This window comes from Pelmatolapia mariae, linkage group LG4, assembly GCF_036321145.2.
Source record: "Pelmatolapia mariae isolate MD_Pm_ZW linkage group LG4, Pm_UMD_F_2, whole genome shotgun sequence".
NCBI classification, from domain to species: domain Eukaryota; kingdom Metazoa; phylum Chordata; class Actinopteri; order Cichliformes; family Cichlidae; genus Pelmatolapia; species Pelmatolapia mariae.
Window position 1 is genome coordinate 6,793,849 of NC_086230.1, and position 13,448 is coordinate 6,807,296.

Below are 13,448 nucleotides of genomic sequence, written 5' to 3' on the forward strand. Positions count from 1 at the left end.
TGTTTGGGTAGCTTACAGTGGGGACGCCGGGGGTTTTCTCTTTTACATATATATATATTTATATATACATGCATTCAGTGCGGTGCCACTCTGCCTTTTCCTCGTGTGTTTCGTGGTTGTGTCGAGCGTCTTTCTTTCACTCAAACTTATCCTCAACTCTCCCGGCGGCTCGTCTCGCGGCGCGCTCGGTCGCACGAAGCTTTTTCTCGTGCGTTTCCATCGCACATGGTTTTTTCTTCTTCTTCTTCTTTTGGAGAGAAAATGGCGCTTCTTCCGAAATGTATTTCTTTTTTAAAAAACAAAAAAGAAGGAGGGGAGCCCGTGAGAGGAGAAGATAGCAGAGCGGTGGAATAGACAGAACGTGGAGCGGAGTTTAATTTGACTGCTGTTAAGATTTTTCTAAAGTGGCGAAAAACGCAGGGAGGGTTTAGGGGTTTTTTGGCTGGTGAGAGGGGTGTGAGCAGGGGCGCACACCGCCGCCTTTAGGGCTGTTTTCATATGGGACTGAGACCGGGAGATACGAGAGATTGGAGCCTGAGGTGTGTGTGTGTGTGTGTGTGTGTGTGTGTGTGTGTGTGTGTGTGTGTGTGTTTGAGAGGAAGAGAGAGAGAGGGAGTGTGTGTGCGTGTGTGCGCGCGCGCGTGCGTAATTATAATTGGTCAGTATACGTCCTGCGTGCGCCTTTAGAAATAGTGTTTCTTTTTTTCCCTGCGGCTCTGCTGCTATACGATCTCTGTACAATTTGACAAGGTTTTTTTGTTTTTGTTTTTTCACTTGAATGCAACATGTGACAGGATCGATTTCAAATGCGTATTTGCATGTGCCTCTTTTTCTTTTTGACCTTGAACGTATAGACAGCTGTGTGTGGTGCTTCCTCGTGTTGCAGGGAATTCAGTGAAATAAAGTCCCGTGACACCAGGTAGTGTCTTTCCTAACTTCACTTTTTGAGCACTTTGCTTTTGTTTCGGGTCAGAAATATTGAGGGATGCAGTTTCCTGCATCTGCAAAATGCACACGTCATATTTAATTCGAGCAATTGTCATTGTTCCTTTGCTGCTATTGTAGACCTGAAGGAAGCGATCAGTGTGAGGAGATATCTCAGAGTGATGATTAAGTAGCTATTTAAACTTTATTTAAATCTGTATTTGTGTGTGTGTGTGTGTGTGTGTGTGTGTGTGTGTGTGTGTGTGTGTGTGTGTGTGTGTGAGAGAGAGAGAGAGCGAGAGAGAGCATATCTCTTATATCCGTTCAGTGAAATGATATCAGCATACTACTTTTAGCAGATTGTATTTCAGTTTATTTGTAATACATGTAACTTTTTTTTTACTAAGTTGGCTCTTAGTAAAAAAAAAATCAGCTTTATTCATATTAATTTAGCTGACACGTCACGTGTGCTAACACGCCAAATCTTTCCCTAAAACTACAGTTTCCAAAGCGGTGCAAGTTCAGCTTCATGCTTTGCGGCACAGTTGGCTGGAGATAAATGTAACATTTCAGACTGTTCTTGAAGCTTCCCTCTCCATGCAGTTAATCTGTATCTTTTCTAACCTCAGCCATGTTAAACTGTCATTATTTCTCTCACCAGAGCGTATTTCGCAAAGCCAAATAAAATCCAAAGTCTCCATTCTGACATGGCATTCTTCAAGTTTTCATTTCAACACCAAGAAGGTTTTTTGTTTGTTTGTTTTTTATTATTATTATATTGTTGTTGTTATTGCAGGTATTTCCTTCACTGACCTCCCCCGTGTTAAACAGTTGCTGGATGTCTTACTCCTATAAAGATAAACTTGTTTATCCCTCATTGGTTTCGGCTGACAGTGGACTGCCAGGGCTGCTGTTTGATGTGTAATTCATTCCTGATTTTTACAGTGGTTTTATTAAAAAGAAAGAAAGAAAGAAAGAAAGAAAGAAAGAAAGAAAGAAAGAAAGAAAGAAAAGGTGTTTTCCTCAGATTGTATGAGACTCTGCTACCAGACGGGCCGAGAGGGATGTTTCTGGGTTCGTCCCACGCGGGCACAAGTCATGTCTGGTTTCCATTTAAAAACATTAGTCTCCCCGATCATGATGCCAGCCTCTTGTAGAGCCCAGAGAGGCAAGCCAGAGTTTATTATTTTCCCATTTAATTCTTCGTTTTATTGAAGAAGCTATTAAAGGCTACTTAGGGTGCTGACTTCAAGACTTGGATGGTGAAGCTGTATTAGTACTGACTAAATTATATATATGTATATATATATAAAATCTTTTAACTCTGCAAATGACTTTATCTGCAACATAAAAAATATTCCACAGTCACAGATAATCCCTAAACAAAAGAAGCTTTTATTTACCAACATAAATTTCCCCCTAATTCAAACTAAGTGGCAGCAGAAGCTCATACAGGCTAATGTAGCACACATGGTGCACATGATGGGAACTTACAGTATGTCTTTGACTGGGCATGAAAAGAGATAGAAGCTCATGTTGTATTTCTTGTCATTTTTTAATAATTAGTAGCCTTATGTGTGCGCAAAAAACAACTTCCCTCTCCGTGCAAACAACCTCCTCTCTTTTCACACACACACACACACACATGCGCGCGCACTTTCTCTCTCTCTCTCTCTCTCTCTCACACACACACACACACACACATTCACATTCCCTTGCAGCTCCGTCTGCAGACAGAAAGGCACATTTTGTTTATTTAATTGCTGTTAATAATTAAGAAATCGAGCTTGGACCTCGGATATGGCAACACATGTAAACAATCGAATGAATTATTAACTGTGTGCTGGGATGTGACGGAGACTGCGTGATGGAGGCAGATTACCGAGAGAGCCCCGAGAGGAGAGGAGTGTTTGCTGCGTGACTCCCACTGCGTTTCAGGAGTGACTTGTATATATTTGATGTACTTTCAATGCATATTTATTTATACATTTAATCTTCTATTAGTAAGAATTGGGTTACGGTTCTTTTTGCATTGCCTCTTCTATTGCATTTCTTATTTATTTAAAAAAAAAGGATTTTGGAAACTATACTTGGGAGTGCTGCTCAGATTATGCGTCGACATAATCGTGTTGTTGCTAATCGTTTTGTTTTTTTGTTTTTTGTTTTTTTGGTTTTTTTACATAATGCATTTTCACTTTTTCTTTTCTCACTCTCTCTCTTGCTTTTCCCCAAAGTTTTAAGTTCCCAGAAGGCCACAGTGACGCAGCACAAATCTTAAAAAACCCAACATTTTGGGGAGGAGGGGGATGGGGGTGGTATTCAATGCTTTTCTTAATGTGTTCAAATCATTTATGCAGCTCGTAATGTTGTCATCTCAGACTGTTTTCACTGGTGCGACGTTTTAACTTATTCCTTCCCTCTGCCCTCCCCTCCCTCCCCTCCCTCCCCCACCCTCTGCACGCCTGGACGCTGACCCCTGCTCTCCTCGCCTCTTAACACCCTCTCAACACTAAAGTATTACCCTACTCACCTTCTAAACAATGCCTTAGTGGTAAGTCCTGTTTAGTCCCTTTTTTATTCAGCATTAGGTGTATGTGTCTTCTCTTTCCTTTTTCCTTTCCTTTTTTTAATCTTGGAAAAAGAAACAAAACAAAAACCACTTTTTTTTTTATCCTTCTCCTCCTCCTCACGTAGGGCCTCTCACTCTGACCTGTAGCTGGATTTATTGCAGGAGCGCGCTGATATTGTTTGGCACACACTTAGCAAGAAATATTTTTCACATTATATGTTTTTATTTTGTTAGTGTTTTTATTTATATATATTTTTTAGTTAAAAAAAAAACAGCGCGTAATGATCAAAAACTGACCGCAGGTCCAGCACTATGAATAAATGACTGCGGCGGTAACACCAGATTATAAATCGGCGCTACTTTCCAAATAATACTTGTAACAATCCGCGAGGAAAGGTCGTTTTCCGTGACTTTAAAGAACTTTATTTTCCTGCGGATCTATTTTCTTAATAGCCATAAGTCGCCTCTGCTCTGAGATCCACGATGTCAGGCTCCGTGACTTATTAGTTTGTCCTCCCGGCCTGAAACGCCACAGTTTCCCCTATCAGCGCTATATTTCTCCAAGAGGATGTATTATATTTTTCTTACGTCACCGCCAATCGGTATCTCGCGTTATCAGAGAGACGCGTTTTCAGTGACAACAGAAGTATTTCTTTGGGGGGTGGGAGAGACATGAGCTTGTTTATTTCATGTGAACATCTGATAAACAAATGTAATCAATATCTGGACTTTAATGCATTAACTTTAAGTTTACACAAATTTGGTGACCTCCACCCCCCCTCTCCTACCCTCACCCACTTCATCCACTCCCTACACATCCAGGCTGTCTCTCTGTCTCTTCCCATGGCCTGGAAAATGAGTTGGAACAGCTGTTCAGAGGATTAAAATCCGATGGAAGCGTGGTCTGAATAAACAGGAAAATGTTGGATTTTTCAGAAATCTAATGAACGGCGTGTAACCAAGCGTCCACGCGGGACATCCAATTGTTCACCTGAAAGTTTTGGTTAACACCAATCTGAATGTCTTTACACCAGTTAGGCCCATGAATTGTCACCACTGGGTGCCCTTTTCCAGCCAGACTGTATTGCTCCTATCCTTTAAAAGTCAGTTAAGGATTGGTCTTAAATTACTCAGGTGGGCATATTTAAATCATGTTATTGTCATGTGATCAGGTTCAGTTTTACAACAGCTTAATTGCTTTGATTCTATACACACAGACACACACACACACACCCCTAGTGTAATCCAGTAAAGCTATAGAGGAAGAAGAAGAAGTGTGGAAAAGAGACACAGCAGCCAGTAAAGCACTCTGCTTCTGGCCACCAGGCAGAAAAAATGAACTCATAGCTCATTTGATTGACAGGTAGGGCTGATCTACTGTGCTCTCTCGTCTCCTGGTTGTGTGCGCACATGTGTAACTGGAGTGCTGGACTGGCTGTGCTGGTTGTTTTGTGCTGTACAGGCAAAGCTGGACCCTTTCCCCCTCTTCATGGGATACCAGGAGGTCATAATGTCAGACTGCCTGGGACACTGTGTTCCATTTATAACACGCAGTCAGTTACAGGCCCATCCGCCTCAAAAACCACAACCGCTAAAAGGCTAAATATTACACACACACACACACACACACACACACACACACACACAAATATCACCTCAGGCCTCAAACAAGCAGGTCACTCTGATAAGACATCGTAAAACTCCAAATGAGAGCTTTTTAGCATGACATGGAATATTTGCATTGAAAGCGCATGACTTAGAGGTTTATGAAGGTTTCTGTGATTATTGTCAGTCAGAAATGTGACTGAGGGCCACCGTGCGTCAGCATGCAGACATTTACTGTCTTTTTTTGGGGGGGGGGGGTTTTGCAAAGAAAATCAGAGCTCTCTGTGGTGGCAGAGACAAAGACAAGATGAGTCGGGTGCATTTTTGGCAGCAGGGAATATAGATTTGAATTAAGTAGCATGTAGTTTTTATCTCGAGCTGCATGCAGAGAGAGGCAGAACCAACTGCGTCTCATTCAATATCAGCACAGCTGTCCCAGCATCCGTGGAGAATGGATTCCTACTGCTATTGCCATGGGAGGCTCCAGCCAAGAAGAATGGGAGGATATCCAGTGTGTGCGCTTGTGTTTTAAAAGGAAGGCGAGGAGTGAGAGGGGCGAGGAATATGCTGGTGTGTCTGTGTGCACACATGTTTGTATGCGTGTGTATGTTTGTGTGATTTTTGCATGTGTGTGTCATGTTGTCTCCACCCGCCTCACTTTTCCTTCGCTCATGTCACCTCTGGCATGGATTAGTCTCTGGCACAACCCTGGCAGTGCCGGCGGCCCCAGTGCGGTTCTGTGGTCGCCGATATGTTGTGCCGTTGCCATGGCTACTGAACACACACACACACGGGTGCTAAATTACATAATTGAGCTAGAATATACAGAGGAACACAAAATACTTAGTGTACAATGTGAGCAGAGAAAAGGGAAAAGGGAAAACCACCGAGACAAAGTGTTCCTTTACCAGAATATGAACCAAGAGCTCAAAGCTGACATGCATTGGTGAATATCTAAGAGCTTTGTCATAGCTTAACACATCGGTACAGCTTGTTCTTTCCCTTGATTTTGAGTCATAAATCTACATAAGAGTGCTGCCATTATGCGGATGTTTGGAACAACAGGCAGTTGAGGGAAAGGTGTTTGTGGTGGCACACACGTGCGTGTGTGTGCGCACGCATGTGTGTGTGTATGTAAAAGCCAAAAATGTCTGTTTGATAGGGGTGTGGCAGGTTAAGTTTACACAAATGCATCATTCACATAATTCCTCAAGTTCATCTCATTGTCCTCGTCCTGAGCTGTAGATTGGCCCAACTGGATCGTCGGTGCACTACGAATTTAAAATCTTTGAATTGGAAAAGTAGCAAACACCAAATATCCCCCAACCAGGATTATCAGTAACCCTTACTCCATTGAGTTGCATATTAACCCAGAATTAGCATCCATTCGAGCTGTGGTGTTGCACACTTAGGGATGCATATTGTGCCAAAAATAGAACATGTTGCTTGTGATGATAGATGGCTGTCTCTACCTGTTTCAGTCATTGGTAGAATCAATATTTCAAAGATGAATGTGGTACCTTAGTTTAGTTTTTGAAACATCCTTGCTACCTTTGACAGATTTGTCAGTAAAAGAAATAACCTGCGTGGTCTCTGTTATTAAAAAGAAGCTTATTTTTTTGTCTTATTAGACTGAAATCCATTATGGGGGGAGGGCACGTGGAAAAAAATTGCAAAAACAGAGTGCTAATTAAATTGTCAAGCATTTGATTAAAATTTTACTTGATGTGAAAAAAAAAATTCAGCGGAGCCAACCTCTTTCTTCCAATAAAGCCCAATATGAGGCGCAACTGTTTTTTGGCCTCGGGAAGAGCAGATGTTCAAACTTTGGACCTCTAACGGCTTGAAAAGGTTCAAGATCTGAACTCTCATGAAGAACTGAGGCATAATTTTAGTTTGCATAGCAGCTTTAGTGTATTCATTTGTTGCTATCGCTCAGTTGTTAGTTCATAATTGCAAATCAGTTTGACAACAGTGCGTGACATGTTTATGTCGAAGTGACAAAAGAAGTCCAGTAGACAAAACTGTCACTGCTATAAAAGGTTTTAGTCAATAAAGTCGTGATGCAGATTGTGAAATGAAAAATGTTGTACATTTCTCAGTGTTTAGTTAGTTTTGTCTTGTGTTTAGAGCCACCGACGGCAGACTCAGAAACGTTTCTAAGCGTGCTTTGTTCTTGTGTTGAGTAAATTTGAACGACTGCCAGTATCAACACACGGCGCGAACGTTGACAGTAATTCATTCTCTGCTCTTTCTTTTTAATCAACAGCATTTCCGTAAAAAGACAAGCCGAGTGATATTGAAGTTCTTTTGTGCCCCACAAAATGGAAACTAAAGGCCAAAACTCGCGAGTGGGGCGAAACAGCCGCTGTATCAGTCTGTCACAAGTCAACAGGAATAGATAGAGAGTTGTTGTTGCGGATCATTGACAGCCCACTCAAGGTCACTTCAGTGTGGGCAATCTGGGCATGTTGTTTGGCCTGTCCTGCCTGTCTGTCTGACCTACATCTCACTGCTCTGGCTAAATATATACAGTAGACCCCTCATTACAAAGCTTCCAGATTAATCTGGATGAAATCTGAGCACCGTTCTCCCCCGCCGTGTCTGACTGCAGTCTCTCTTCACAGACTTCCACAGGCTGACTTTCTATCTCACCCAGTCTCTCAGACGCTAATATTCAAAAACTAAAGAAATAAATGAACCTGGCAGATGAAGGCTTTCATACAAATGTGGCACACACTTATGCGTTATCATCTTGTAAATAAGATAAAAGCCACAAAGGCTTCTGCTTGTTCAGAAACAAACCTCTACACGTACAGTACAGCATTTCTGCGAATTCAGTCCTAATGTCGGCTATATACGCTATGTTTTGCTGGGCTTCAAGCCTGAAGCACCTGTACATACTTAATTACACAAGACACAGGTGTGCAGTCTTTCAGAAAAAAATCACACCGATTACGACTCTGTTGTTGCAGTAGACTGTTTACTGTATTTAATTAACCACAGTTTTTAAAAGTAGTCGCACAGTCCTGTGAAATGAACTCCAGTACCCTTTTAGTGACACCTCCTCCCGGCCTAGACATGTTTATTTAGAAACGCATTTAATACTGCTGATTTTATAAAAGGGGATGTTAGTGCTTTAATTTTCATAAAGAAGCAAAATATCAATCATAATCCATCTTTTTTGGCTAATTTATCCAGTTTATTTTTGGCTAGCTATAAGCTTTAGCTAACAAGTCCAGTCATTTTTCTGATGGTTTTAGCTAATTGTTGTTTACTGCTACTAAATCAAATATCAAAGAGTTTTGGTCTGGAGAATCAAACATTGAAAAGAATACTTTATTAACATTAACATATGAAATATTAAAAACTCGTATTCATGTACAGATGTCACTCTGTTACCAGTTGCTTTAAGCTAACAGTTTCAGCTCCTTTAGCCACAACGTTCAGTTAACTGAACTGTCTGTCGCTACACCTGAATATTTACCCATTGCAACTGCTATTTTTTCATGTTAAGCTATTTAAAAATATTTTTAAATAATTTTTAGCTTTCTGTTTCAACCCTCTACACATTATTTTAGCTAAAGGTTAAGTGTTCATTATGTTTAACTAATTGTTTAAAATTCTCTCTCACACCCATTGCTCTTATGCATTGTCAAGAGTCACACATAGTCACAGCTAACTCAGTAAATTGATATAAACAGCATTTCTATTGCTTCAAATTAATTGAGCGTTTCTAAATTCTTTCCACGTACCTTCTGGCAATAGCAGAAACACCCCCTGGGGCACTCTACCATATATATGGGAAGGCACCAAAAAACATTTTTCGCTGTTAATCTTCAGTGTGTGTGTGTATTCCTTCTACCCATCCTTGTATCACTAGGCTAAAGAGACATCTCTGCACACCTGGTAGAGCCTGGAGAGGTAATAATCATTTGGATAATTTGGATACAAAGACTTCATCAGGCCACAGTTAATTAGGAAGCGGTGGCGGTGTCTGGGATGGAATGACATCACGTGGTTATGATGTCATGGCATTAATCATCTTTTCACCACTTCTTTAGTTCCCCTTTGAGTAGAGGAGGGATAATGGGGCGCTGATTGGCTCGTTGATTTTACCTCAAATTTCCCGAGGCTTTCTTTTACAATCACACTGGATTACCTCATGCTGTAGGGGAGGGAAGTGATCGAGGGCTGGCTATGCTGATCCATGCAGGAGTGTAACTCCTTAGATTGCGAGCCCAACACTGATTATGTCCCGGGCTTTAACGTTACATCAACATTTCAGATGTACTTTTTTCTCTTCCAGGAACATGGCTTAAAGATTGTGACTGGGCTTACAAGGCATTTATTGGGTTAATGTTGGAGGGAAAATCTTTTCCTGTCTTGGGGGTGGGTGGAGGAACGTTGACGCTTGGAGGCTTATGAACCCGCAAGTCAAACAGTAATGAAAACAGTTGTGACCTGATTTCAAGAGGCGGAGAAAAGACAGTGTAGAAGGGGGAATGAGCATTTTAAGATATAGACAAAAAGCTGCAGAAAATATCTGGGGCTGGCAAGGCTGTGTGCCTCTCTACTTTCTTTCTTTCTTTTTCTTTTTCTTTTTCTTTTCCTTTTCCTTTTCCTTTTCTTGCTTTCTTTCTTACTCACTCGCTCCCCTTTATGTCTTCCTGCTACTTTCCCTCTCTTTTTGTCTGTGTATCTAATTCGGCCACCCCGTCCGGCAAGGAATAGCTGTCACCCTAGGGAACAAAGCGCTAGAGCTTGCTCTTCAGAGCAGGAAGTTGGCTCGGGGCCAAGGGTGGAAAATCTATACCCGGTTGCATAATATAACATATCTTTACCTCAGATGAACTCTGAGGAGGCCTGGCAGCTGTGAGCAAACAGAGCTGGAGGGCGGGAGTTTGTGTGTTATTAACTGACTCTGTTTGTGTGGAAGTGTCTGTGTATGTGTCGGGTATGAGTGCACGCTCTATGCTTCTTGTAAGTTGTGTTTGCTGGCCGGTGCTGCGGGCCCGAGGCTGTTTCAGACCCCCTTGACAGTGGAGCCGAGTACAGTAGAGTCAAATAGAGCCTTGTTGAAATAAGTGAGGAGTAGAGTAAAGTTGAGTAGAGGAGACCGAGGCCAAGGAGGGCTCAGGGTTAGATTCAAACACAACTCTGCGGCTTCTCCTTTTGGCTCAGGGAGCCAGTAACTACCATCCCTACTCCAGCTGCAGCATACTCTGGGAGGGAATTCAGATATAAACTTTCTGCTCTGTTTAGGCTCAGAGAAATAGCTTCAGGATTAGTGTGTGTTACATGGAAAGTTGTATATTTGACTGGAAAATTCAGCGCAGGATGAGGATTTCATGTCACTGCTAAAATATAAAACACAGATGGGCCAGATTTAACTTTACTCTGCGAGTTCACGGACGTTCCCCGCTCGTCTAACTCTCATCATGACAGCTTGTGAATTCGCTTCCATGCTGCATTCATCCCATTGCCTTCCCTTTATTAAGACGTCACTCTGGTCTAGGTATTATCTTTAAAGGAGGCCTTTTTGTGATGTAATGGAGAAACGGTAGCGTGCGTGGAGGGGACGAGGAGCAAAATGTCCTGATAGCATTCGGCTGTCTAACGTGTCAAGCGTCTGTCAGTCCCTCTACATCTCGAGAAAAGCCCAGTGAAACTTAAAGCCGGCCTCATTACAGTCATCATCTGGGATAAAGTGCAATCATCACCGCCACCTGTGGAAAGCTGCGGTGGAGAAAAGACTCTCACAGGCCTTATAGACCGGTCTGCTGGACTCGCGTATCAGTTCACAAACACATTTTATATCATTGGTGTTATTTTTTTTCCCCACTTCCATCTGCACACCTGAACACAAATATATCAAACCAGAGTTAGGACTCATATGGGGACCACAAATTGACTGTATATTGCCGCCAGGCTGTGGAGATTTATGATGAAAGTGAATAGGGATGGTGTGGGCGGGGATGCAGAGGTGCATATTATGGCGCCTTTTTTTTTTCTTCTGTCTTGGAAGAGCTGATGGTCTTGAGAATAGTATAGAGGAGTACAACAACAGCAGAGTTATTTTCCTCTTTCATTTTAGAAAGATTATAGAAAGAAATTCAGCACAAAGAGAAAAGAGGGGGAAACGGGCGCGAATGAAAGAGGCCATAGTCTGTGTATTGTAAATACAGTAGACTGGGGAGCATTCCATATCCTTTTATTTTTTTTCTACCAGCATGATTTGTTTGATTTACTCTCTATCAATCAGCGGAGGATGTATTTAAACGGACTTGAAGTGTATTTGAGAAAGCCTCTTTATAGCTGTGGCTGTTTGTATTCTCCTTTTACTTTCCTTGGAAGCAGACCGTGATTAAAACAGACGATACAGGCGTATTGTGTTTCCTAGGGGATTGGAAGGAATGCAAATGCATCATAACCATATTATACTAGTTAGGAGTGCTTTGTGTTGCCAAGCCTCTGGATACAGGAGAGAGTAGACACAGTTACTCTAAAGAGTCCCGAATGCCACAAGTGCAACAACAGGAGAGGATATTTGACACTGCTGGACCGTATTTGACATTTCATCGTATACACACGGCGCTAAAAGCCTGCGCCGCATAAAAATACAAAACTTAACGCAGGAAACCCTCCCCCAAAAAAAGTTTTGCTGTGTATATATGTGCGTGGAGCGCCGCAGAATCCATTTGGCATTTTTGTTGTGAGGGAAGCATGCTGCTGGTGGGACTTTGGCCTGCACAATCCCTTCTCTGTTAAAACAATGCGGCAGTTGTCCTCACTAACCTAATTACTCTCTCCAGGGGGAGAAAGGCAACAGCACCAAATCCCATAGTTAGGAGCTCTGATCTGGGCCCTGCTGTAAGAAAAGGCCTCATTCATTTCCCTCCCTCCGTCCAGCCACACATGCACAGGCACACACAAACACTTTCTATTTTTCACGGCGATTGGATTCAGCCTGAAAGAAGCTAATGGTTCGCTGATACGCCCAGATATTTCTTTTGATATGAGTTTTTTTTGTGTGTCGTTGTAACAGTTAATTACATCATTCTGATAATAAAGAATTTGCATGTAACATTCATGTCATGATATGAGCTTTATGTTAGCCCTGTGAGGCATAAGATGACCCTAACCATATCAGAATATGCTTTTTTTCTCTTAATTTGTTCCCATAAGTCTTGGGAATCAAAGAAAAAAAAAATAATAATTGTAACTGACTTGCATAAAAATTACATTTTGATATTTTTTTATTTTTGCTATTCTCCAAAACAGGGTTAGGGCCATCGCTGACGATCCTAACCTAGCCAATGAAAAATTCATTAGCAGGAAATGTTGTTTTATATATTAATGATGTGGGTTTTACCCAATGTCAAACATGAGAAGTCCAGTGGTTTACTTTGAAATGCTCTCAGTTATAGAAATGACTAAAATCAGCTAAGATCCCAACACATAACCATATAAAACAGTAGTATAAAAAGAAAATCCCACAAACACAAAGTCAAACCATGTTTTTATATCAGTGCTGATTTCTCTTTTCATGCTAAAATCCAGAAAGCTACTTTTGCACGATACAATCAGAAGCGTGAAGGATGCATCTTTATACCATGTAAACATGTTGATATTTAAAACAGTTTGCAGATATACCTTATACACCCAAAGACAAGTTGTCAGTTCATTAGACACTTGATATATATCGAGGAGTATATATCTAAAAGAAATAGCTGAGATATTACCTTTTTAATGTTTATTAATGTAGAGGTTTTTCTACAGCCCATATTTATATTATTACAGCTGTGTAATACCACAATATCATATGTAGTATCTGTATATAAACTGTCCCTCACAGCTTTGTTTAGGTTATTACACCCTTGCCAAACACAGAAAGAAGCTTAGCTTCATTATTATTGATGGTGCGTTCATCGGTGTTTGTTGTCAGAGTCATTTGTGGGAAGTAACCTTAAATATTGGCACAAACCTCACTTTTCTTGTTCCACATCTATCCTTTGTTTTGTCTTTCTCACCCTCCCTAATCGCCCGTCTTTCATCGCTGCCCGACGTCACTTATTGGCACCACATTAGGCTTCTTTAAAACTTTATTACAGCAGCTTCAGACAAGGAAGTCCGCATAGCAAGAAGGAAAATGGGCATTTGTGTTGGTGTGTGTGTGTAGTGGCATTCACTAAGAAAAGGAAAGGGTGTTAAAACCTTAATTCTCCCTCAACCAACCTGTTTGGGTTTTGTTTATTTGTCGCTTCTCTCTCAGGAAGATTAGAAAAGCCATTGTGTTGAGGCTTGGGAAATAAGGCTTCTAAGTTTATATTTGGAGATTGTTGCGGTG

At 41.4% G+C, this 13,448-nt stretch overlaps 1 protein-coding gene across 5 annotated transcripts in view; it reads left to right on the top strand.

The window, feature by feature from the left end:
- nfixb (nuclear factor I/Xb) overlaps positions 1–13,448 on the top strand; it is a 137,596-nt gene that overhangs the window by 14,246 nt on the left and 109,902 nt on the right. The gene's annotated exons all lie outside the window — the stretch shown is intronic.